Here is a 22,498-nt window from a genome sequence, read left to right as displayed (position 1 = left end):
AAATAACAAGTGATAGATGTTATCACAATCTATTACTTCTCAACTTTTTTGTTGGTATCCTGTGTTAAGCTGAACTCCTTGATCTTAATGTAGTAAAATAATAGGTATTTTTTATCCAAATTTTCCTTTTTTGAGATCTTGTTTTAAGAAAATCTTTTTTTGTTCTAATTCAACAAATGTTTATTAAATACTTACTGTGTGTTAAGTATTATCCTAGGCATCCTTTTTTTCCAAAATAAATAAACCTGTTACAGTTATCCATGACTCTGAGAGAGTGAGCTATACTAAGAATTACCTCTAGGGTGAACAGTAACGTTCTATTATTTGAAAATTCCTCTGGCAATATATGATTTCAGAATGATAACCTCTTTCCTGTCGTGCTTTCTTCCATCCTAGATATGCATTGTAGATGATCAGGTGGTCTGAATCCACCATGGCCTAAGCTGATTTTGCAAGATCTGCATCATCTTTTCAACCAATTGGTGTGGTAAAAGGGGACTTCTCTGTTATAACTGCAGCTATTGTTGCCACTGAGTCAAGGCAGCCAAATACTGTACCAAAAATAAGCGTCTTGCCAGTCTTGACATACACAGGTAAAGCTGCAAGGTGTTGGCCCAACGGAGTCAGCTGAGGCTCATTTAGCTTACAAGCTCCAGTTTTTTGGAGGAAATTCATTGAATGGCTGATCACTGGGAGCTGAGGCGGATCTAAGGCTTTGAAAGGGATATCTTCAGGAGAATCATGAGTACACCTCATAATATGAAGGCATAATTTCTCTAAAGGTACATGTAAGATTTCAGGAACAGAATAATCCATAAAGCCTTCAAATTTTTCTCTTGTGTACCCCCAGAAGCAGAAGCCATCTCTGTCCTGCCCAGCTCTCCCCTCGCACTGCAAAGCACTGGCTTTACCGACAAATGTCTCAACCAAAGAACTCATCTATCTGCTTTCATGGCTCTTATTTTCTTCTGTTTTTCCAGTATCAATTACAAACTCGATATCTGGAATAGCGCTACCTGTCTCTGCAAAATTTGTTGCTAAAACAATCTTTCTGACTTCTGCAGGAGGAAGTGTGAGTGCTACAGCTTGACCTTGGGTTGAAAGAACAGAATACAGAGCTATCCATTTATATCGTTCAGAATAAAACCTTTTATCATTTGATAGGAGATCATACAACTGCTGAATATGAGCAAGGCCTGGTAAAAAGATTAATACTGCTCCTTCAATATTTCCGACTTGGGAACTTTTATCTAAATATGCAAGAAGTTCTAAAATGAAATCCAGGTTGATTTTATGAGAATTCAAGTGTAGAGAATAGCATGCTGAGTGAAGTTGCTGTACTTTTGGTAGAATAGATTTAAATCAGCATTTGCTCTAGTCTGAACTGAAATATATTCTTGATTTTTTTTGATCCCCCTGCTTTGCTTGTAACATTAATGGTTATTTCTTCTTCCTTCTCCAGAAATTTCTGACAATATCCTGATTCTTTTTCCTGTACAAAGTCTGTTTCTTCTATTATATCTTCACATTGAAAAGCCTCAGCAGGATAACTTCTTCCTGAAATCCTGAGAGTGGGGCAGTGTGTGAAATATGTGGAAAATTTTTCACTGTCCACAGTGGCACTCATAGAATCAAGTAGAGATCAGAATGTTTTTGTAAAACTTCCTTTAAGATAGTTAGTAGGAAGTCTGACTGGACACTGCTTGTATGAACCTCATTTACAATAAGGTGAGACACATTAGTAAAAAGACCATCTTCTTGAAGTTTCCTTGACAAAACCCCTGTTGTACAGTAGAGTACACTGGTAGATTCGCAAGCTTGAGATAACATCTGGATCTGATACCCACACAAAGAATTCCTTCCTCCAGTTCCATTTTCACAGCCCAATTCATCACACACTCTGGTGGCTAAACTCACTGCTGAGATCCTTTGAGGTTGGGTACAGGCAATGTTACATTTACTTGCTCCCCACTCATTTAGAAGCAAATCTTCCAATAGAAAATGTGGTACCTGAGTACTTTCATCACTCCTTGTTTCACCTGCCACAACCACTCCCCAGTGCCTTTAAGAGTTTCTACACCTGCATCCAGATGTTTAAATACAGGAAACTGCTGTCTTTCCTTTAGAAGTCTCTAAGACTTAGGTGTGCTTTGCAACTTTCTAAAGAGGTTTCTAACACGTTCCAAATCTTCCGCATTTGCTGATACCAAGGACAGTGCAGAAAAATCCTCATCAGAAACTAAATTTTCCCAAGATTCCTCAGGATCATTAGAGATTTCTCTCTTATTTTCAGAATGTTGTTGTCGCTGCTGTTTCAATATATTCAAAAGTTGGGCAATAAAAAGATCACATGGTTTATTGGTTTTCATTTTATTTAATTCTTCTCTTTTCTTTTCCTCATCACTGTACTCCAGCCAAACATCTTGGGAAGTAGGATGAAGTCACTGATAAACTGACTGCCCTTTAACTAAATGATAAAGAACTAAAGTGCCTCCCAGGTGCTGAGCTTGCATGCCATCCTCTGTTAAGATTGTCGGCAACCTACCAGGGCAGCATCTTCAGACTTGATTACCCTAACCCTACATTTCCAGCATCTACCTACTGGAACTTTTTCAAAGGAAGGATTTTGACTTTTGGGAAGAGTCTTCCTGAACCAGTCAATCAGAAATTATTTGGGAGATTTTCCAGTTCAACGTTGAGCAGTACAGTCAAAATTTCTTACATCATGAGGTTCTTTTTATCTTTCTCTTCTTCAGTAGCAGCTGCAGATTTTTCAAATAACTTAGAAGTTCAATGCACTTTCTCCTTCTATGGCCACAGGAGGCTTTTTTTCTTTCATTTTGTTGATGTGAAATCTTTATGGCTGGATTAAATACTGGATCATCTTCTAAAGTTTCAATTTCTCTTTGAAATTTCCTTATTTTTTCCTGAGCCTCCTTTGGTCTTGCTTGTTTTTTTTTTTTGGTTTTTGTTTGTTTGTTTGTTTTTTTCCAGTTTAAAGGTAGCTGCTGGCTCCTTTGCATCTAGCAGTTTTGCTGCAAGATGTAAATAACTTTCGTTGGGGTCAATTGTTTTGGCTATTCTTCTAAACTTTTAGAATTCTCATTCTTTTCTTCTTCATTTGTTGTTTAGTGTACTGTGAAATCCACTCTTTCATATTTGCTTCCATATTTCCTTCTTCCTTTTTTGGCTTCATCTTAGGGTCTTATTCTTTTGTTTGTTTGTTTTGTTTTAGGTTGCAATGGAGGTGAAATAGTGCCTTGTATAGGAGACTACAATTTCAGCCTACTTTTAGGTTGTTGCCCTTCAAATTCTTAACTGAATCTTTCAGTGCATCATTTGCAAGGTTTAAACAGAGCCAATCCAAGGCAGAATGAAGGTCACCTCCATGTAAGAGAGCATTGGTCGTGACATCTTCAATGTCTTAGTCTTAAATAAAAATGCTTGTAAAGCCGTGTAAAAATCCTGCAATTTTTTGGCATTAAGTCTTCCAGAAATCACTCCCTTGTCATTGTTTTGCTTGTCATTGCTCACTCCCATAATTCCTTGCTCTAATTTGTTATTAATTACCACTTTCAACATAGATCTACCCAGACTTGCGGGACAACCAGAATCATTTGTAGAATTAAAACTATAAATTTTGGGGCCTTGCTTGACTTGGGGCTCCCTGGTGCTTGCAGCGGTGTCGGGAGGGAGGCCTGGACACCAGCTTTTTGTTTTGGGCCTCCTGGGCAGTTCCAGCCCCAGTGGTTGATTTGGCTCTGAAAGCAGACATGGCGGCCCGGACTGCCGGACCGCCGTGGTCACCAGAGCCATGTGTTTCTTGTCCTTGCCGCCATTGTTGCAGCTGTGGCAGAAGATCATTCGCGGTGCAGGCCCTGGTGCTGCCACCAAGAGCTCTTCACATTTCCTGGCTCCTGTGACACCACCCTGCGCCCTCGATTCCAAGAAAAGCTTTCCTGCAAGAAGGTAACAAACATATCTTCTTGTCTTTCCTTCTTTATGTTTTTTACTTGCCATATATGAGTCTGCTTTGTGTATCTTGCAAATTAGCTATTCTGCTTTACTTTTCTCCATGTCATGGATCTGCTTTTACAGCAGTACGCACTAAGCAATGTTTCCCCACTGGTGTCTCCTTTCATCTATATGATATTCACATGGATCTATTTCTGAACCCTCTGTTCTGTTCCATTTCTTTGTTTGGGGCTAGAGCATCATAGTTTGATAACTATTGTTTAGTTGCATTTCTTAAAATCTGGCAGGATAAGTCCCCTCCTCTTTTAAACAAAATTGATTTAGATATTTTGACATTTAATCTTTCATAAAATTTTTACTCCTTGAACCATCTTGCTGAAATTTATCTTGACATTGCAGTGGTTTTATAAATAATCTGGGTGCAATTATGTTTTTAAAGAAGATGAATTTTGTCTTTAACCTTATTCTTCTTTTATCTGGTTTGGTTTAGATTTTTATTCTTTTGCATTTTGGTAGGATTTTTTTCTGCATACGTTATAGTTTTTTGTTTGTTTGTTTGTTTTTTGCTTTGACTTAAGGTTTTTCTATTTTTTTTTTGGAGTGGGGGTCACATTATCTTGTAATTTTTTTATTCTGACACATACCCTAAATAGAAAAGGTATGCATCATGTATCTGTACAACTTAGAATAAAATAAACATCCGATAACTCACCTCAAGCTTAAGAAACAGAACAATATTCTCCATTATTGCATCTCCCCACTACCCACATACCCTTCGGAGGAAACCTACTTTCTCTATTATTGGGTTATTCATGTTCTTCCTTTTCTTTATGGTTTAATCATAAAGCTGTTCTCATATAGTGTCTTAATTTGTTTCACATTGAATTTTATACATTAAAACATGCTTTGTATATTTGTCTGAGATAATTTTCTTTTGCTCAAAGTGAGAATGAGCTACGTTAATGTATATAAGTGTAGTTAATTCTTTGATACCACTATAGAATGTTCAATTGTCTGAATATACTCTGAGTTATTTATAGTTTCTGTTGTTGATTGACATAATGAGTTGTTGTCAATACTTTATAATGATGACTGATGCTGCTATAAGCTTCCCTATACATGTCTCTTGGTACACAGGTGCAGACTTCTGTTGCGCAGCAGCTCTCATAGTGTGAACCCTGGACCAGTAACATCAATACCACTTGGAAACTTGCTAATAATGCAAGTTATCCAGCCCCACCCCAATCCTACTGAGTCAGAAATACGAAGGGTAAGACCCAGCAATCTGTGGCTGCTATATTTTTAAATTGGTAAATGCTTTTATGAAGAAACATTATTTTGTAAGTTGATATTGTACTTGACCGTCTTCCTGAACTCTCTTCTTATTTGAATATGGCATATGAGTTTTTCATCTTAGTTTTCTGATAGAAGCACTACAGCAATTCTAAATTCATGCACTAACTTGACCTTCTGGAGTACTGAATCTAATTTTTAATGAAGGCAATGAAACATAATTGGGAGTTTATATGAACAACACAAACTGAGCAAATGCTAGCATTCTCCTATGTCTTCCAATCCTTTCCTAATTTTCTGTTATATTTAATATATGCTTAACTCTGTGCTACAAAGTGGGGGGAAGACATGGAAAACATAAATAAAATATCATAATGTCACTTTGCCAGGCTTGGAATTTTCTGTGTCTCCTACCTATTATTTAGCCTCTACTCTGTTTAGCATTTATTCAGTGGACAGTTCCTCAGCCCAGTCTCTGTTTAGTTAACTTGTTAGCTCTAAGAAAATGACAACCTTTAATCATGATTTACAACCTACATCTTCTTTGATTATGATTAAAAATATGAACACTTTTAATATTACGGTGAGCCCCACATTTTGCTCAATATATTAAACTCACTACTTCAATGTACTTTATAAAATGCTTAAAACTTGTTGCTGATTCTTAATGAAAAAGCAAATAATCAAACTATACTTTTAGCCCTGAATAGAAGTTAAGTGGCAACCATATCCTTACCTTTAGGGAATTTAAATTCATCATCAAATTGAATTTATTATTTTTTTCTAGCTTTCTTTACTCTCAGATATTTTTCTCAGAAAGTCCTCTTTTAGTAGGAATGGTCAGAAGTTTACTTGTATTATAATAAATGCATTATTATTTTCAAATTATTCAGCTTTTAGAAATGCACCAGGATGTTCAGCTATGCATTGGGTACATCAAATGGCTGAACTCATTAAGAGTAAGAGGAAAGAAAATTGAATCATAGAACAGTCTTTACAGAAAAATATTATCATTTTATTACATTTCAAGATCTGAGTGTGCTTATTTCATTTTATCTGCACTATTAAATCTAGTTGAAACACGAAAAACAAATCAATTCATGAAGTTGAAAAAAAGTGCACAATATTCCTGAGAAGGCTTAAGCTTGCACTAGCATCTGTAAGCTTTTTGATAGGAAAGGGCTTAAGGCTGTAGCCATAAGAAGAAAGTAAAAGGCAAAATGGCAAGAAAATACTAAAAACACCAACTACATTAAAGATCAATATAAATTATTATAGGTTTATTGTGATTTTTTATTTATTGTAAAGCATAGTCTTTAAATAATTCAGTCACCTGGTGGTAAAAGTGATAGTTTGAGAAAGAGCCTAACAATCAACTTGAGCAGTATTATCAAAGAAAGTTTTTCATTTTTCATTTGGGTTTCCATTGCTCCTTTTCTAGTGCTTCAACCACAATATTCGTGTTAAATGAAGAGATTAATTATTTAATTATTGTATATATTCTGTCTCCATCAAAACTGTTCATTAGGTTCTTGATGTATGAGTCTTAGGTTTGTGCAAGATAGTATTTACTATTAAGTACATATTCTATATTTCTTTGTATTATTATCAAACTGTTAATGAATAAATACTTATGTAGTTATGGATAAAATATGGTAAAATTAAAAATAGTTTTTGAAATAAACTATTTGTTGAAAAAAAATTGTTGACTAAAAATAAAAGCCATCCAGAATTTCAGTTGTTATTTATAAACTTAACATGGTTGTTTTTAGAACATTGCAAACACCTTCAATCATAGGCAAAGCATAAGCAAAATATAATGATACTCATTATAATACTTACATTTATATAAAATGATAATATCACTGATTTAATTAATTTCTTAATTATTTCCATGTGTTCTCATACCTTCTAAAACTTGCAGTGCACTAACCCATGATAATTTCTATATCTCTGGAATTATATTAACTTTATCAAACATGAGTGGAAAAGACTACTTCGTCATCCAAATCAAGTTTTTAAGTTCTGGGTTGCTAAATAATTGATTCCTGGAAAAGAAGTAGATTTGCTGGCATAGCTGAACCTCCATGAATCAGCAGACCAACTTGCTATAGTCAAGCTCCATGTTTACTTCAATGAGTCTTTTCAAGCTCATCAATTTTATAAACATATAATTGTCATGAAAGCCAGTTCTTTCTCCTTGTGTTATTTTAGCTATGCTTTTCAGACATTACCTGGTCAATTGGCCTCTCATTTGTTTCATATTGACTTCATCAGTTAATACTGTCAAAAAATTTTGCCTATCTTTGAAAATAATCTTTGTAAATAATTCATTCTGATTAACAGTGTAATCCTGAAATTTTCATTCTCAGATCACAATGTATTAGGTCAGTTGAGTCACCTTTTCCATTTACAACATTTGATTAAGCCATTATCTTTCAAAAATACAGTTTGACACCATTTTTTTCCTTGCCACATAGGTAATAACTCACAGGTTTTAAAAATATATCCATATTATTTGCTACTTCTATCTTCCAGAGTTGAACCCAAATTCTTCTTCTGTTAAGTGTGGCTGGGACTTAGTGATTACCTTGTAACAAAATGAAGTAGAAGGCCAAGTGCGGTGGCTCATGCCAGTAATCCCAGCACTTTGGGAGGCCGAGGTGGGTGGATCACCTGAGGTCAGGTGTTCGAGACCAGCCTGACCGATAAGATGAACCTTCATCTCTACTAAAAATACAAAAATTAGCTGGTTGTGGTGGCAGGCGCCTGTAGTCCCAGCTACTCGAGGGGCTGAGACAGGAGAACTGCTTGAACCCAGGAGGTGGAGGTTGCAGTGAGCCAAGATCATGCCACTGCACTCCAGCCTGGATGACAGCATGAGACTTTGTCTCCAAAAAAAAAGAAAATAAGTAGAAGTGATGATGAGCAACTTTCGAGGGTAGGTTATAATAAAAGGCACTGGTTTTTTTGTGGTTGTTTGTTTGGTTGGTTGTTTGTTGAGACAGGGTGCTGCTCTGTCTCCCAGGCTGGAATGCAATGATGCAATCATAGCTCACTGTATCACTGTAGCTCAAACTCTTGGTCTCAAGCGATCCTCCACCCTAGGCCTCCCAAAGCACTGGGATTACAGTGCCACCACACTCTGACAATTAGGACAATCTCTACAGAAAATGGCATGAAAGTTTCTCAAAGAACTAAAATTAGAATTACCATTCAATCCAGCAATCTCACTACTGGGTATCTACCCAAAGAAAAAGGAATCATTATATAAAAAAAGACACCTGCAATCATATGTTTATCAAAGCGCAACTCACAATAGCAAAGTCATAGAATCAACGTAAGTGCCCATTAATGGATGAATGAATAAAGACAAGGTGGTATATTTATATACCATGGAATTCTACTCAGTCATAAAGGTGGAAATCGTATCTTTCGCAGCAGTATGGATGGAACTGGAGGCCATTATCTTAAGTGAAATAACTTAGAAACAGAAAGTCAAATACCACGTTTTCACTTACAGGTGGGAGCTAAAGAATGAGTGCACAGGAACATACATAGTGGAATAATAGACATTGGAGACTCCAAAAGGTGGGGATGGGGGTGGTGGGAGAAGGATGAGGGAGGAGAAATTACCCATGTGGTATGATTTACACTATTTGGGTGATGGTCACACTAAAAGCCCAGATTTCACCACTATACAATATATTCATGTAACAAAAAATCTATTTTTAAAATAAATATATTTTTAAAATAAATAAATAAAATGGAAACACTGTGGCTTCCATCTTAATTTCTCTGTCTCTTTCTTTCTATTGGGAAAAGCCAAGATCCAGTAGCACCTGAAAGGCCTTCAGTAATGACCCATGAGGACCTGAGGCCTGCCAGCATCCAGGTGTGTTAGCTCAGTAGCAGATTCTTTAGCTGCAGTGGAGCCTTGAGATGATTGCAACCTGACCTGGAGCCAAACTACCACGTAAAACCACTCCCGGATTCCTACTACTTTGAAAGTGAAATAACAAATGTTTCAGTGTGTGTTACATGTTAGATTTTCTATATTATAGATGATATCGATGTTTTTATATATTCACATTATGAGATTCACATGACTTCTTATGGGATCAATATATTCTATAACCCAAGCTTTATCATTCTCTTTTTATGCCCAAATGATCACAACTTGGCCAAGGGGAGGTGCTTTTGGTCTTTGAGCAATAACAGATATCTTTGGGTTTTATTCCTCCGACTTGAAATACTAAAACTTTCTGGCAACAGAATGTTTCAAACACGTCCTATTTTTTGAGGGGGTTGGGGTCATGTATAGAATGATACGTATGCCTCCAAGCTGCATTACTTGTTTTTTCTCCACTCATAATATAGTTTCTTACCCATCTCCTTCCTCTTGTCAGTTAAGTCTGCATAATGCTGCCTCCTAGAAAAACTTTCCTGGCTTTCCGACTTAAAAGGGCCCTGGCACAGCACTTTCTATGCTCTTTTCTTACGGCACTTAAACCTATGACAGAAATTATAAAAACTGCTTGTAGCTTTTTGTATTTTAGACTATGAGAAGGTTTTTTTAATTAATTGATCTGTAGGAATGTATTACCATTTTTCTGAAATAAGGAAGTACATTTAAATTTTGATGCAAGTGTTTTAACTCTTTCCCTAAAGTTTTCTAACAATAAAATAGGTGATTCTTCCATATGTAAGTATAGGTGCAGTTTGAACTTTTATACTTTAAAAATCAAGAAAATTCCTTGAGTCATTTTCTAACTCCTGGCCTAAGCTAAAAATAAAAATAGGTCAGATTTATTGAAGACCAGCAGTGTGTCCTATACAGCACTATGTGCTATGTTTGTGTCATCTCATTTACTCCTGGAGATTACCCTGTGAGGTTGCTACCAGCATTACTCTAATTTTAGACCAAAGAAATTAAGTCAGAGGGAGACTTAGCAGTAGGCTCAAGGTCACAGTGTCAGAATTTGAAATTTAACATTTGAATTCTAAAATCCATACCTTGACCACTAATATCAGATTACTGACAGATTTCTAGAAACATCTATCTCATGAATGTGACATAAAATTTGAAGATGCATTTTGACAGACATATTTTTATTGGCAATTTTTATAGAAATGTAATTCATGGAAAAATAAAGAGCTTACAGAAATATCAAGTAAGAAGAAAGTTTTCATGATGCAGCTATTCAGGAAAAGATGTTCACACTTGGAATACATTTAGAAATATATAAATTATTATAAGGAAAAAATTAACGTTTGTCCCAGTAGTAGAATAATATTGAGAGGAGAAGTTCCTACTGACTACTTTTTATTGTTTTTTCTTATATACGAAAAAAAGGTTAAGGAATTTTTTATTTTTATTTCTATCCACAACTTCTTAAAAGTAAACTTATGTGTTTGCCCTGCTCATTTTCCACATATGCAAAAATCAGCAGCTGCAGGGAATAAAATATGTAAGTATGATATTATAATGTATCGCAAATTGTAAGTATCAACATCACAACCCACAGAATACAAATAAGCTTAAAGGAAAGATCAGAGGTGACTTGGGAATAGGCTTTAAAAAGGCACAATCTTGATTCAAATTTTGTAATTGGCTCTTAGCTGATACTTTTTAGCCTACATGAAAGAATATATTAACCTTGAAAGCATAAAATATTATGTTTGTCCTCACAAAATATCGATCTAGATTTTATACAGTTTATAAATTATATTTTTCTTTCACATTACTATTTTAAAAATACATTACACTGTCAATTCTACACAGTTGGAAAGTTAGATTCCTAATGTTAAGGTATCTCTTTTCTTTTAATTAACATTTTTGTTTATTTTGTTTGTCTTATCTTTGTGTATTTTTCTCTTCCTGAGCTAAAAAAAGAATTCATCAGAAGTTTTATAGGAAGAATATGGATTCAATACTTTTAAATTTTATCTTTGAAATGCAAAACATAGAAACAGAAATGAATAATTCAGTGAGTCATTCACATACCTTGAAGACATCTATTTGCTTATATTTACTTGGCCTTAGTTGAGTCATCTGCTAGCAACTTTCAGAGAAGGGGCATACAAGGAAAAATAAACAATTTCTCTCTCTCTCTGTCTGTTTCCCTCTGTCTCTTCCCTCCTTCCCTTCGCTTTGTTTCTTCATTCTCTCCTTTCACTTTCTCTGTTTCTTCACTCCCTTCACTCTCTTTCTTCTCTCACTGTCATTTCCCTTTCCTCCATCTGTTAGTTTCGTGAATATTCTGTTTTCCCAGAATGTAAGAAGCTGATAATATCTTTTTGGTTACCTTAGGTAATCAAAAGCCATGTATTTAACAAAGTAAAATAAATAAACTATTGGACAAAGTCTCACTTCATTTACATATTTTTTAACTCTTAACTTGTTTAAAATATTTTGTTAGATTTCATGCTATTCCTCCATATTGCTATTTTTCCATATATAAAGGCAAGTCTGAGAAACCAAAGTCATATTGAATATATTGATTATTTTCTAAATTATCTTATCCCCATCCCATTATTTTTTAAAGTAAATTGAAACAAATTTTGCATTAATCTCAAATGCATGTTAGGAATGATTGATCAGCATTTGAATTTGTGGACATTTATGCAAATTTGAATTTATGGAAATCACACAAATGGCAAAAGTAATTCATCATCTACAGGTTCAATCATAGTAAAATGAAGCATTTAAAAACATGTTATTGTAAGTCTTCCATACCATATCCTCTCGACATATTTCAGCTCACCAGTGTTGTTTTGACTTAATTCTTAGTTCACTCTCCTGGGTGAGATCTTCTGATTAGCTGGTTTAGGGTTTGAAAATGCTCCTCCCATGCGTAACTTGAGAATTTCTTATAAGCTGTCCATCTTACTGTCAGCACATGACTCCAATTACAATGGGCTTTGGGAGTTTCTTTTACTTGATATAAGCCAAGATTTAACAGGCAAAAAGTGTATCTTTTCATTAAAAAGTTACTTATTTTATATACTGTATTCATATCTATGACAACTCAGTCATTAAAAACAAATGTTTTACCACAGAGTATAATCTCCGAAATCTGGCCCTTTCTATTGTTCATTTCTATTGGGAACACCTAGCTCAGGCACTTGTATCTTCTTGCCAGCTTATCATAAACGTGATTTTAACTGGTTCCCATACTGGCTATACTTTCTTTTAAAAAAATAATTATTATGGGTACATAAGAGTTGTATATACTTACGGGGTACAGGTGATATTTTGATACAAGTAGAAAATGTGTAATGATAAAATCAGGGTCATTGAGATATCCACAACTCAAGCATTGATCATTTCTTTGTATTAGGAATGTTACAATTATACCCCAAAAGTTATAAAGTATAATAATTATTGTTATAATTATTAGTAATTATAGTCATTCCATTGTGCTACTGAATACTAGATTTATTCATTCTATCTAACTATAAGTTTGTCCCATTAATGATCATGCTTTATCCTCCCCTCTCTGCTACCCTTCTCAGATTCTGGTAACCATCATTCTACTCTCTATTTCCATTAGTTTAAATTTTTTTAGCTCCCACATATGAGTGGCAACATGCAATATTTGTCTCTCTGTGCCAGGCTTATTTTCACTTGACATCATGTCCTCCAGTTCCATCCATGAAGGATTTCATTCTTTTTTTTGGCTGAAGAATATTTTGTTGTGTATATGTACCATATTTTATTTATCCATTCATTCACTGATAGGCATTTAGGTTGCTTGGGTATCTTGGCTATAGTAAATAGCGTTGCAATAAACATGGCAGTGCCAATATCTCTTCAAAATACTGATTTCTTTTCTTCTGGACATATACCCAGCAATGGGATTGCTGGATCATATGGTAGTTCTATTTTTAATTTTTTGAGGAACCTCCATACTGTTCTCCATGGTGGCTGTACTAATTGACATTTCCACCTACAACGGTGTGTAAGATTGCCTTTCACTCCGTACCCTTGCCAGCATTCATTACTGCTTGTCTTTTAGATATAACACTTGTCCTGTTAGCTTGAGTGTGATAATATCTCACTGTAGTTTTGATTTACAATTCTCTGATGATTCGCGGTGCTGAGTAAATTTCTATATATGTGTTGGCCATTTGTATGTCTTCTTTGAGAAATGTCTATTCAGGTATTTTGCCCATTTTAAAATCAGATATTTTTCCTATTGAGTTGTTTGAATTCCTTATATGTTCTACTTATCAATTTCTTGTCAGATGGGTAGTTTACGAATATTCTATCTCATCCTGTGGGTTGTCTTATCTCATTGTAATACCTAGTAAACTCCCTGAAGCTCTGGTCAAATAATAGCATTGTTCTGTTCGAATTTTGAGTGATTCGTGCCATTTAACTTTTGTAACAGCTGACATTACCAGCTTCTCTATACTACCTCTATGATCAGAGCAAAAAGACTATACCGATAGCCTCCTGTTATATTCTGCGATTCCTTCCAGTAACATGCCTTTGGTTGTGCTTTTCTATAATGCAGAAAAAGTGTGGAGAAAAAATGGTCCCATCCTTCCTCATTTCCCCAACTCCAGATTTTTAAATCAGATATATGCTAAAAATGAAATGACACATCCCCTCTGTAATTTTTCTTTCATGGACTAGAACTATTTTTTTATATATGTTATGATAGCATTTAATTTATTGCTCTCTGAAGGCTCTAATCATTTTCTACTGTCTTTTTTTTTATTTGTATTCATGCTTTACTTCTCCAGATAGACACAAATCAAGTCACATTACTTATATACCATTGAATCACCCACAGAGCAGGGTGGCACATCTTTCAAAGAGTAGGAACTTGATCATACTTTAGGGGAAGGGGGGAGAACTAATAAATTATGCAAAATATGTACAGCTGAAATTAAGAGTTACAGATGCAAGATATTTTGGAAATCTATAAAAACAGTTTTAAGAATAAGTGCATATATTTCTTCATCTAATATCTTATGCAGAGTAAAAATAACTGATTCATGAATTTCCCAATTCTGGAATTTGGCAGTAATTTTGAATTTGAAAAAAAATCTTAAGAAAAAGTTTTTGGACTAGTTTAAGAAATATATATAAGTGTCTGGAGAAAATGCTTTTTTTATATTCTAATTTACATTTATGACTATCCTCCCTCAAAAAATTAAATTAAAAAATTGGATCAAGAGAATGTGCTTGGCTTTGTCTTTTTGCATGGAGTTAATAAATCATTCTCTTTCCCAAATTTATTTTCTTAAGCAATAAATATGTACAAGGAAATATAAGTTTATTCTGTCTCTGTAAATCTTGGTAAACATAGAAAAGATATTTTAAGTCAGATTTGTAAGAAGTCTAAAAGACTAATGCTTAGTGCTGTTTTTGCAATTAGGCTCACTAACTTAGATTGAATGTTTTTGGAAATCTATTGTAAATTGGTAGTAGGAATATGGATTACATATATCCTTACAAAATTCATTAATATACTTCTTGGTATCACACTGGCTCCTGACTCAAAGAGTATTTTACGTTCTCCTTTAATTACTCAGATTACTAATGTAGAATTTAATTAATGATTACTCATTAACAAAAATTATCTTTATTTCTCACATTTTTAAGATAAAGTGAAAAAATTCCGTGAATAAAAATTTCAACACATTTTAAGTTAAATCCAAAAGCAGATTTTCGACTTGGATTATGCAGTTTATAAATATCTAGTTTAAGTTGTAAGAACAAATATAAAACATAACAAAACAAACTCTCCAACAATTTTTTTCCTTCTTTTACTTTATGGATATATTTAAGAACAACTTTTTTTCTGACACTATATTAGCTACCTCATGTTTTGTAACATATCACTCCAAAACCTAAGTAGTTTAAACAATTGTAATTATTACATCTTTATAATTTCAGAGAATTGGGAAATCCAGAATAACTTGATTCTGCAGTTCTTGTTCAGAGTGTTTCCTAAGGTTCCAATGAGTTATTCTGGGGCTCTGGTCATCTGAAGGCCTTACTGGGATGGAGGCGCCATTTGCAAAATGTTAATTTATGTAAAGTAGCAAATTGGTACTTACTACTTTATATAGTAATATAGCCTTAGTTTTTCTCCACATGGGCCCCTTAATAGGGTTGCTTAAGTGTCCTGATTCCATAGCATCCGGCTTCCCCAGAACCAGATCAAGAGCAAGAAGGATTTAATACCCTTATCCTAATGTCAGAAGTCACATACTCTCTCTTCTGTCATACTCTTTGTTCACACTGGCGGGCCCTGCTTCATTATTGGAGGAACAGCCTGTATACCAGGAGCTGAGACTCATTCCAGGCTATCTTGAAGGCTGTCTACCATTAAGCTTAATAACTTTAATTAGCATATCTAAACTTCAGTTTTCTTTTCTGTAAAATGAGTGGTATGGACTAGATTAGAATCTGCAAACTTTTTTTCTGTAAAGAGCAAGAAAGTAAATATTTTACGATCTGTAAGTCATATAATCCCTGTTGCATCTACTTACCTCTTTGGTTTAGCACAAAAGAGGATGTAAATTACACAAATGAATGTACACTGTTTTCAAAAGAAAAAAACTTTGTTCACCAAATAAATTTGGATTTGACTTACATAATATAGCTTGCTGACCCTGGACTAAATGATTGCCAAGATTTCTTTCATTTTAGAGATTCTAATTATATATTATGTATGTAGGATATAGAATTTCCATTCCATATTATTTTAAAAGAGTAAGCACAGTGTATATATACAATAATGTTGAAAAATATTAAAGACATGTGCTTGTTATGGATAAAATTTTGTCCTTACCAGATTTGTATGTTGAAGTCCTAACACCCAGTGTAACTTTGTTTGAAGATAGGGTCTTTAAGGAGGCAATTATGGCTAAATGGTGTCATAAGACTGGGGCCCTACTCCAAAAGGACTAGCGTCCTTATGAGAATATCAAAAGGCACCAGAGATCCCTCTCTGTCTGTGAGGGCACAGAGAGAAGGCCATGTAAAGACACAGAATAAAAGCGCTTATCTGCCAGCTAGGAAGAGAGGTCTCATCAGAAACTAAATATACTGGTACCTTCATCTTGAACTTGCAATTTTCAGAACTTTGAGAAAATAAATTTCTGTTGTTCAAGTCACTTAACCTGTGGCATTCTGTTATTGCAGCCTGAGCAGACTAATACTACTCACAACATTTTCAGATTTTATTATGCTAATAACATACAAACCTATTACACTTTTCCCTTCTTAAAATTATCCCTTTCTTTGACCTTACATTTCCCTGTAGGCTACATCTTTTTTCTATAATTCTTTTTATTACAGAATTACTACAATAATTGTCTTTTACTACCTCTACTTCCTATGATGGCATTACAATTACACTTTCTTCCTCACCACCGTACGGAAATAATTCTTGTCAAAGTCACCATATTCAATGGTCAAGCCTTAGTACTCCTTTACGGTCCTCTCACCTGCATTTAATACATATTCTCACTCTGTCCTTTTGAAACACTCTTTTTTTATCTTCCTGGGTTTCATACTATGACATGTTCCTGTTTCCTCAATATTCCTTCTCAAGCATCTTCAAATGATATTTCTACTGTTAGTAAAATATGCCAGGATTCAGGCCTACAGCCTCTTTTCTTCTGCATTAATACTGAAAAACAGTATTATTTGTGATTCTATCTGCACTGATGGTTCTAAATATTTTTATGTACTGTTTTTAATACATGCAAAATTGTTTCTAGTCCTGACCTCCCCCTGAATTCCAAATTTATATATGTAATTGTTAATTAGAAACAATTACCTATTGTGTCTGCAACCGGATACCTGTCCGAGGTCTGTTAGGGACCCGTCCACACAGCAGGAAGTAAGCAGTGGGCAACTGAGCATTACGCCTGAGCTCCACCACCTGTCAGATCAACGGTGACGTTAGATTCTCATAGGAGCTCAAACCCTATTGTGAACTGTGCATGCGAGGGATCTAGGTTGTGTGCTCCTTATGAAAATTTGATGATAAATGTAATGTACTTGAATCATCCCAAAACTATACCCCACTCCCTGTGGTCTGTGGAAAAGTTGTCTTCCATGAAACAGGTCCCCGGTGCCAAAAAATTGGGGACAGCTGTAATAGACATTTGTAACTAAAAAGCCCCAGTGTAGTTTTCAATACCCACTGCCCACCAGTCTTGTTGTTTTACCATGTTCCTGATATCAAGAAATGATGCCATTATACATGGAGTTGCTCAAGCCAGAACCAGAGAATCAGGTATATTATGGAGCTGATTGGTACTGATTTATGAAAGCCTTGTTAACAGATGTGAACCTGAGAGGGCCAAACCTTCAAGATGATCCCATGTGACTATCTGGGTATAAATTTTCTATAGAGTCAAATGGCCATTTGCTGACTAAAGGTCACACACCTAGAATAAGTTCTCTTAAAACCCAAACCTCTGTTTAAATTTGAGACTTTTCCAAGTTTAGCTGTATCAACCAATCAGGGTTCATATGCATTAACCAATCAAAACTCAGCTGCAGTGACCAATCAAACTAAGCAAGCTTTTGTCTTCATTTAAATAAATGAACTGATTGGAAACCTGAGCAGGAACTTTTGCTTTAAAACCCAAACCCTCCATTTGTTCCCTGGAACACACCTTTATTTTACACCAAAGTCTGCATCTTCCTGGTTTGCAAACTTTTCATTGGAATAATGTATCTTTCCTCCAAATTCTTTTTCAGAGAACTGTTCACAGCTTATTGTTATTTCTTTAGAAATTTTGTGAGCTGATTTTTAAAATAAACCACTATTAAATTATAGAATGAAACTATATTCCAATACCTGAAACTATACAAAAAGTTCAGGTGATAAATAGTTTTAAGTGAGAAATAGTTTTCAAGTGAGTAATAGTTTTCAAGTGAGAAAACAATTGGGATCAGTACTGATCACATTTAGCTGACAGACATTTCAGTTCAAAAAACATAAAATTATCAGTGAAAAATTAGCAGTAAGTTAATATTCATGGTTGAGAAATTAACAGTATGTCACAAATCAGATTTAATAAGAGTTAGTACATTTTCATGCTACTCCATTTGTCACATCATGGTTGAATTGTAATCATAGGTTGTCTACAGATACAAAATTTTGGCAGAAAAAAGAACAATCAACAATATGTCTTGAATAAATTGGTTATATGAAAATCATAATATGTATTTTATATCTCATTAATATTTGGATATAGTGTGCTACAAATATACACACACATAATTTTGAAAAGCCATTTATCAAACATTTACTGGTACACTGTTGCTTCAATTCATCTTTGACTCTTCTCTTTTCTTATGCTGTGTATCCAATCCATCAGCAAATTCTATTAGTTCCACAAAATAGATCTCCAATCCATGCACTTATTCCTAACTTGTCTACCATTACCTTAGGTAAAGCTATAATCAACTTTTTCCTAAGATACTGCGATAATTTCCTAACTGAGCTCTCTGTTAGTCTTTCCTAATTATTTTCCATTTTGTCATAGGAATCTGGATCATCCTTTCAAAACTTCTAATCAATCACATCATTACCTTCCTTAAAACTCCAATGACATTTCAAAAAAACTGGGTGAAAGTCTTTAATGTAATATTCAGGAAATTACTTTCTCCAACATTATTTTTGTCTGCTCACTCTTTTATTCCCTTCAGCTCCTTGAACATTTTGCCATTCCTTAAGTATTCCAGGTTTGTTTCACCTCAACTATCTTATAAAAAAGCTTTTCTTCCTTTCCTTTACTTTCCTCTTTTCTTTTCTTCTGTTTTTTCTTGCTGTGTCACCTAGGCCAGAGTGCAGTAGTGCAATTACAGCTCACTGCAACCTCAATCCACTGGGTTCAAGCAATCTTTCCACTTCAGCCTCCCTTGTATCTGGGACCACAGGCATGTACCACCATGCCTGGGTCATTTTTTTATTTTTATTTTTTATTTTTTACTTTATTTATTTATTTATTTATTTATTTATTTTTAGAAACAGGATCTCCCTATGTTGATCAGGTTGGTCTTGATCTCCTGGGTTCAAGCAATCCTCCTGCCTCGGTCTTCTGAAGCTCTGGGGTTACATGAGTGAGCCACTGTACCTGGCGAGGAAGGTGTTACTTAATGATTCTCACCTTTCTTTCTTTCATTTAGCTGTTCATATAAACATTTGATCCTCAGTGGGATCGTCTCTGACCAGCTTAATGAAAATGGCATCTCCTAGTATCTCTTAAAATGCTATATTTAATTTTCAGTTCCTTATATATCTCCACCAGAACGAGTGCTGGTATCCGCAGCTGAGAGACTCATAGATGGTTCATATCACAGGACTCTGTGCAGATAACCTCCAGTACCAGCTCAGAGCCAGGTAGACTTGCTGGGCGTTTAGACCCCAAAGACAGATAAAAATCACTGCAGCTTGGCTCACAGAAAGTAACATCCATAGGAAAAGGGGAGAGTACTACATCAAGGGAACACCCCATGGGACAAAAGGATCTGAACAAGAGCCTTCAGCCCTAGACCTTCCCTCTGACAGAGCCTACCCAAATGAGAATGAACCACAAAACCACCTCTGGTAATATGACAAAACAAGGCTCTTTAACATCCCCCAAAAATCACACTAGTTCACCAGCAATGGATCCAAACCAAAAAGAAATCTCTGATTTACTTGAATAGTAATTCAGGAGGTTAGTTATTAAGCTAATCAGGGAGGCACCAGAGAAAAGTGAAGACTAATACAAGGAAATCCAACAAATAATGCGAGAAGGGAGAAATATTCAGGGAAATAGATAGCATAAAGAAAAAACAATCAAAATTTCAGGACACATTGGACACACTTATAGAAATGCAAAATGCTCTAGAAAGTCTTAAAAATAGAGTTGAACAAGTAGAATAAAGAAGTTCACAGCTCAAAGACAAGATCTTTGAATTACCCAATCCAACAAAGACAAAGAAAAAAGAATAAGAAAATATGAACAAAGCCTCCAAGAAGTCTGGGATTATGTTAAGCGATCAAACCTAAGAATATTTGATGTTCCTGAGGAAGAAATATAAAGGTTTGGAAAACATATTTGGGGGAATAATCAAGGAAAACATCCCCAGCCTTGCTAGAAACCTAGACATCCAAATACCTCAGCAGAAACCCTACAAGCTAGAAAGGATTGGGGTCCTATCTTCAGCTTCTTCAAACAAAACAATTATCAGGCAAAAATTTTGTATCCAGTGAAACTAAGCATCATATATGAAGGAAAAATACAGTCTTTTTCTGACAAACAAATGCTGAGAGACTCACCACTACCAAGCCACCAGTACAAAAACTGCTAAAAGGAGCTCTAAATCTTGAAACAACTCCTGGAAACACATGAAAACAGAACCTCTTTAAAGCATAAATCACAAGGGACCTATAAAACAAAAATGCAAGTTAAAAAGCAAAAACAAAAAAACAAAACAAAATAAAGGTTCACAGGCAATAGCACAATGAATGCAACAGTACCTCACATCTTAATACTAACATTGAATGTAAATGGGCTAAATGCTCCACGTAAAAGATACAGAAATGCAAAATGAATACGAACTCACCAACCAACTCTCTGCTGCCTTCAGGAGACTCATCTAACACAAAGGACTCATATGAACTTAAAATAAAGGGGTGGAAAAAGGAATTTCATGCAAATGAACACCAAAAGCTAGCAGGGGTAGCTATTCTTCTATCAGACAAAACAAATTTTAAAGCAACATCAGTTAAAAGAGACAAAGAGGGACATTATATAATGGTAAAAGGCCTTTTTCAACAGGAAAATATCACAATCCTAAACATATGTGCACCTAACACTGGAGCTCCCAAATTTATAAAACAATTACTAATAGATCTAAGAAATGAGATAGATAGTAACACAGTAACAGTGGGGACTTCAATACTCCGCTGACATCACTAGACAGGTCATCAAGAGAGAAAGTCAACAAAGAAACAATGCATTTAAACTATATTTGAACAAATGGACCTAACAGATAAATACAGAACATTTCATCCAACAACTGCACAATACACATTCTATTTCTACTCAACAGCACATGGAACTTTCTCCAAGATAGACCATATGATAGGCCACAAAATGAACCTCAATAAATTTAAGAAAATCGAAATTATATCAAACACCCTCTCAGCCCACAGTGCAATGAAACTGGAAATCAACTCCAAAAGGAACCTTCAAAACATGCAAATACATGGAAATTAAATAACCTGCTTCTGAATGAGCATTGGGTCAAAAACAAAATCAAGATAGAAATTAAAAAATTCTTCAAACTGAATGACAATAATAACACAACCTATCAAAACCTCTGGGATACAGTAAAGGTGGAGCTAAGAGGAAAATGCATAGCCCTAAACACCTATATCAAAAAGACTGAAAGAGCACAAACTGACATTCTAAGGTCACACCTCAAGGAACTAGGGAAACAAGAACAAACCAAACCCTAACCCAGCATAAGAAAGGAAATAACCAATATCAGAGCAGAACTAAATGAAATTGAAACAAAAAAATGCAAAAGATAAATGAAACAAAAAGTTGGTTTCTTGTAAAGATAAACAAAATAGTTAGGTTTTTATCAAGATTAACCAAAAAAAGAAGAGAGATCTGTATAACCTCATTAGGGAATGAAATTGGAGATGTTACAACTGACACTACTGAAATACAAAAGATCATTCAAGACTGCCATGGACACTCTCACGCACATAAATTAGAAAACCTAGAAGAGAGAGATAAATACCTGGAACAATGCAACCCTCCTAGGTTAAATCAGGAGGAATTAGTTACCCTGAACAGACCAATAACCAGTACCAAGATTAAAACAGTAATTTAAAATTACCAACAAAAAAAAGTCCAGGACCAGACGGATTCACAACAAAATTCTACTAGACATTCAAAGAAGAATTGGTACCAATCCTTTTGACACTATTATTACACAAGATAGAGAAAGACAGAAATATCCCTAATTCATTCTGTGAAGCCAGCATCACCCTTATAACAAAACCAGGAAAGAACACAACCAAAAAACAAAACTACAGACCAATATCCTTGATGTACATAAATGCTAAAATCCTTAACAAAACACTAGCTAATCGAATCCAACAACATATCAAAAAGAAAATCCACCATGAACAAGTGAGTTTCATACCAGGGATGTAGGGATGGTTTAACATAAGCAAGTCAA

At 34.9% G+C, this 22,498-nt stretch overlaps 1 pseudogene; it reads right to left on the bottom strand.

Annotated features, from left to right (window-relative positions):
- Window positions 1-208: 208 nt before the first annotated feature.
- Window positions 209-4,720, bottom strand: LOC134730245 (ATP-dependent RNA helicase DHX29-like; annotated as a pseudogene).
- Between the last annotated feature and the right edge of the window lie 17,778 nt (window positions 4,721-22,498).

The sequence above is a fragment of the Pan paniscus genome, chromosome 1, assembly GCF_029289425.2.
Source record: "Pan paniscus chromosome 1, NHGRI_mPanPan1-v2.0_pri, whole genome shotgun sequence".
Taxonomy (NCBI): Eukaryota; Metazoa; Chordata; class Mammalia; order Primates; family Hominidae; genus Pan; species Pan paniscus.
This window is presented reverse-complemented; position numbering and strand designations above follow the sequence as displayed.